Genomic DNA, 6,000 nt, shown 5'->3' on the forward strand with positions numbered 1-6,000 from the left:
CCCACCCCCATGCACACAACATATACAAACCCATGCAAAAAACAGAAATTACAATAAATATGCATTTACCTCTCTTTAATATAATTTAAAATGAACATATACAGATATTAATTCTAATAATATTTTCAACAAGTACTATGCTGGGAGAATTTTACTATCCATGCAATGAATTTAAAATAACAAAACATTAACAAACATTACATAAAACCTCTGTCTTAAAGTCCAGTTGTTGATTTATAATTTTTAAAATAGTTCAAGGATCAAAATAAACCTAGAGAATTAAATCTCATCTCCAGGCTAGCAGAATTTTGTTCCCAAATTTAAAATAAAGAGCACAGTTCTAGTTAACATGTTTACAGAAGGTTTACAAAAGGTTCAGGTTTCTACTGCTGTGAAGAGACACCATGACCACAGCGACTCTTCCACAGAAGAGCGTGTCATTGGGTGGTTTTACAGTTTCAGAGGTTGGGTCTGTTTTCATCATGATGGCACATAAAGGCACGCAGGTTGACAGGGTGCTGGAGAAGGAGCGACATCGTGATCCCCAAGCAAGAGGAGGTGGACTGAGATACTGGGCGTGGCTCAATATTTAAATAAGCCAAGAAGAATAAAAGTAATCCTTGGGCTGTAGCATTTTTGTTTTTTACAAAATTTAGAATAGAGAGCACATTCTCAGGGCTAGGGCGACAGCTGGGTCGGTAGCGTTTCCTGCACAGGCGTTAGGACCTGAGTTCAGGTCTCCAGCATGCATCAAACAAGCTGGTGCACTAGTGACCCCAGTGCTGCAAGGTGACTCAGGGGGACCCCAGAGGCTCACCAGACAGACAGACAGGCTAGGTAATCTGCCTGGTGCAGAGTCCAGAAAGGGTGTCTGCGGAAGTCTGAAACGGGTATCTGATTTGTGCAACCGGGTGCAATTGGAGCTGCGGACTCCGGTTGTGAGCCACTGTGTGGGTGCTGGAATTGAACCCAAGTCATGAGCAACAGCAGCCAGTGCTCTTAACTGCAGAGCCACTTCTCCAGCCCACTCAATACCACCATTTAAGTGTTGGGATTATTAAGAACATGGTGAATAGAACCTGCTAGGCATGGTGGCACATACCTGTGATCCCAGCTCTTAGGAAGTGAAGAGCGGATCAGAGGCTTTATCCCAGAATTAAAGACGGGGGAGGAGCGACACAGAGAAACGAGGGGGGGTGGGGGGGAGAGAAGGATTCTTTTTTAAAGAGAAAAAAGGAATCGGGAGGCAGAGGCAGGAGGACCACAGCTATACGCTGAGTCAGAGGTCAGCCTGGCCTACAGAAGACTGTGGAGAGCCAGACTGACCCAAGACTTTCTCAGAGGCCCTGATGAAAGGTCAAAGGTCCTTGTCCAGGACCGAACTGGACAAGGCCAGGCTGAGGCTGAGGCTAGATCCTCAAATAAGTCAAGGTTTTGATTTCTGAGGTCCCAACTCTTTCCCACTGGACTGTGGCTATTCATCTAATGCCATATCTCCTTTCTGACCTAGCTCTCTGCTGACCTTGGCCTGCAAACGGTATATATGAGGCTGTGTTTCTGAATAACCCTGCTTGACACCAGCTTCCACAGGACCTCTTGGTCCCAGCTGCTGGTTTTGTCTTCTCTTTCTCATCCCTCGTCCTCCCACTGGACACCTGTCCATTCAGGACCCTTATTCCTGCAGATTCCAGTCAGGAAACCCTGTCTCAAAACAAAGGCACCAATATTTGACTGCTCTAAAGAAATACCTACAAAGTAGCAGCCCCCAGCGAGAAGGATAAAAAGTAAAGCAACCCCAAGTATGAACTGAGGAACTTGTGTCATCATGGACCATAACGGAATGACCAAAACTGTCCACATATTTCTCACCCCACCCAGGAGAGCCTCAAGTGCAGAGATAGTTAATTCTATTGCATATACTCTGACACCACTAGAACTGAACGTTTAAAATGGACTGGCCAAAGCTGAACAAAAATAATGTGTTAAACACAATGATTCATAGGAGCTGGCAAAGAGGACAAGGTGGATTTTTTTCCTCTCTCATTTTCAAATCATTTGAGTCATAACTTTGAAATTATGCAGATGATAAATCACTACTTATGAAAGATTCCACAGAATAGCAAAATCAGAAGAACTGTAAAATAAATATTTTAACACCTTGATATATATCTAATCATGAGTCTAGAAAGGTTTTGAAAATACCATTATTAATAAAGATGAAAGTAGGCAATCTCATTTGTACAGGAAAATCAGCTGCTGAAGCAGCTCTCCCCACTGGCGGTCCAGCTCAATGGCTGCACTCAGAACCACATCGCAAAGAAGCTTTCCAATAAACTTTGCGATGAAATGGACAGAGGAAAATAGATCGTGGAGGCAGAAGTAGCTGAAGGCTGACGCTAGCATTTGAGCTCAAATTTGATGGATGGCAGAAGCCAGCAGAAACAAACGATCCGTACAGACCCCAGGAACATCAGACCAGCATCTGGTTCAGATTGGCTGAGTTCCTTGCCTGTTACATACCAATCCCAGGTTCCAGCACCAGATAAATGGGGGAAAAAATGAAATGAAAAGGAAGGACATGGCTGCTCCTAGGTTTGTTGGAGGAGAAGGTTTGTTGCAGATAAAAGGAAGACATAGCCAGAGGCAGAGACATCTGGGAGAGTCCAGGATGGACAAGACCCTGAGCCATGTGGGAAGAAGAAGGGAAGGGAGAGGGGAGAGGCAGACCAAGAGGCCAAGGGTAAAGGGCCAGGTAACCAAAATGGCTGGATCATCTATGGAAGGACAACCCGGCCCCTGCACTGGAGATGTCTAGGGTAGAGTAGGATGTACCACCTGCCGTAGTTAGGGCTTCTACTTCTGTGAAGACACACCACGACAGGAAGTGGACTGAGAGGTATCCTGAGCACAGGGAACCTCAAAGTGTGACCCAACAGTGACACACTTACTCCAAGGCCATCCCCACATACGCCAACAAAGCCACACCTCCTAATAGTGCCACTCCCTATGAGTTTATGCGGCCGATGACATTTAAACTACCGCATCAGCCATACTCTGTAACCGGTTGGGACTGAGGGATGCTGGGAGAACCTGGCAGACAGGTTTACTTTTCCGTAGCCATCTGTCCCAGGTTCGAGCCTAACAGTTGGACCATAAGCCTTCCTGTTCAGTGCAGGAACTAAGCTATCCATTTGAGATGATGCAGTAACCTTACATCCCTGATGCGCTGGGCTGAGAGGATGTCAGTGCCTCTGGGGAAAGGGCATCCAGCCTGTGGCAGCCATCATTTACAGTTCTTGATGGATCTTTTAAAAAGAAAAGTCTGCTATACCCTCCATATTTATGAATGCTTTGGGATCAAAGTGCGGCTCCTGTGAACCCCAGAGATCAAGTTCTTCCCTAGATTTTAGATTTGTCATGAAGGTCCTCTCAAATAAAGCTTTACAGATCTAAAACTTTTTTAAAAAAAAAAAGATTTGGGCATGTGGCTAGGCCGTAGGCATTTCCACAGCATGTGTCGGACCCTCGGTTCAGTTCCTAGCAGGCCAAAACCAATTATAAGCAAAACCAAACTCGGTCTCACAGCTGTGCCGTAGAAAGGGTAACCAGGAAGATGAACGTGGAGGCAGAAGTGCACGTCATGACAGCTGACGTCCAAGCTGGTAGAGGTTATTTCTCAGCAAGTGCAGGACCACAGTTAACACCTACACTAAAAAACAGTAAACTTTCTTCATTGGGAGAGGCTATTGTTTTCTGCATAGTTCAGTAAGCAATATTTGGAAGGCTCTAAATTCTTAAATTAGAACCTCACCGGTATGGGGTTGTTCTCTCAGTAAGCGGCCGATAGTGCTGAAGCCGTAAGCTCACATTTCTCCCGTTAGCTCCGTCCGCAGTCACTGCAGCTTGTCCTGGCTCACTTCTGCAATTTCTGAGAAATGCTTCTTAATTCATAGCTAACTGCTCATTCAGGAAATAAGGTTTGAAAAAGTTAGGGACCCTTGACATGGAGGGTTCCTGTAAGCCCAGTACTAGGGAGTTAGAGACAGGGGGATCACAAAAATGAAACCTCATTGTAGTGATATTTCATTTGTATTTTAATAAATAAAGTTTGCCTGAAGCTCAGAGAGCAAAACAGCCCCACTGATCAGCCTTACGGAGCAGGCAGTGGTGACACAAACCTTTAATCCCAGTAGTGATACTAGTTTGCCATAAAAACGCGGCAGTAATAGTACATGCCTTTAATCCCAGCACTTGAAAGGAATATAAAATAGGAAGAGACAGATTTCAGGCTCAGTTTCAGTCTGAGGATTCCTGGAGGCAGCATTGTCATTTTCTTACCTTACCTGAGGGGGCTGGGTACTTTGCTTTTCTGATGTCCAGGTTGAACCCCAATATCTGTCTCTGGGTTTTTATTAATTGTGGTATACCCCATTTAAAAAAAAATCCCATAGGTTCTGATTAGCTTCAAATGCCCCATTTCCAAGTTGTCGTCCCACCATATCTCTCCCAGAAACAACAAGCAAACTGGACTTGGGCTTCAGTCTGTTCAAGCACCAACAAGTTAAAAAGGTCGGGAATTGTCTCTGGGCAGGGAGGTATACTCCTACCGCTCCAGCATTCAGACAGCAGAGGGCCAAAGTCAGCCTGGGCTGTGAGGCTTTGTCTCAGACGTCTATAAAGCATTCCATTGAAGCAGTTCAGCTTGAGGGTAGTCTTCCCTTGCAGGTACTTGGGCATGAAAATCTTGCACTAACAAGGAGTTCACCCTCTTACTCTGACTCCTTATCAGTGTCTTGATTGCTTAGGACAGCTGCAAGACAGTTGTTGTAATATGAGCGGCAGGGCTACGTCCCCGGCACCCAGCCGCCCGCATGGCTAGCTTATGCCCCGAAATAATTACACGGAAACTGTATTCTTTTAATCACTGCCTGGCCCATTAGTTCCAGCCTCTTATTGGCTAGCCCTTACATATTGATCTAACCCATTTCTAATATTCTGTGTAGCACCACGAGCTGGCTTACCAGGAAAGATCTTAACCTGTGTCTGAGTGGAGTGGGAGAATCATGGCGACTGCCTGACTCAGCTTCTTTCTCCCAGCATTCTGTTCTGTTTACTCCACCCACCTAAGGGTTGGCCTATCAAATGGGCCTAGGCAGTTTCTTTATTAATTAACCAATGAAAGCAACAGATTAATACAAGACCCACCTCCATCAGACAGTGATCAAAATTTATGCGCAGACCAGAAGTGGCCTCTTCAAAACCTCACTCTAAAGAGAATAGTTATTTCCTACCCCACTTTCATTAGGTTAAGTTAGAAATCATTATCATCCACAAGCATTTTATATATGAAAAATGGGTTTGCATTTAGCCTTACAGTATTAAAAATATGCTCAATTAGCATAAAATAATTCTAGTGTAAACAAATTTTTACCAAAAATAATGTATAGCTTTGTGCCAGAAAATTTTTTTACTGCTAAGTTTTTTTTGGGGGGAGGATGCTGGTAATCAAATTTAGGGACTCTCAAGTGCTGGTATTAACGGCATGCACCACCTCTAAATTACTATATTTAATTTTGAGATCTGAGATTTGAGAAAAAAAATCTAAGCAATTGTCTGGTCAACTGGAGCCGTGGGCCATGGAGGCTTAAGAACAGATCCAAAATAGCCTCCAAAGCTCAAAAGCATCATAGAGCTCAGAGTGACCAAGCAGAGGAAGAAAGAAGGTTAAAACCAAAATCAATCAATCAATCAAACAAACAAAAATCCTCCAAGAGATGGACATGAACCAAAAAGAATAAGGGAAAGAGTGCATTGACAAGCAGATGTCAGCCCAGCAGCTTCCCAGGACACAGAGTCCTGAAGAAAGCACCCAGACCAAGAGCTGGACAGTGAGGCCTCCCATGCACACCTGCTCATCGAGCATCCCAGCATCCCAGTATCCCAGCTGAGTCAGCTAGTGAGAGTGCAGAACAATGGGAGGAGTGGCTAGCTCTGGTTTTG

Source organism: Chionomys nivalis, chromosome 23 (genome assembly GCF_950005125.1).
Source record: "Chionomys nivalis chromosome 23, mChiNiv1.1, whole genome shotgun sequence".
Classification (NCBI taxonomy): Eukaryota; Metazoa; Chordata; class Mammalia; order Rodentia; family Cricetidae; genus Chionomys; species Chionomys nivalis.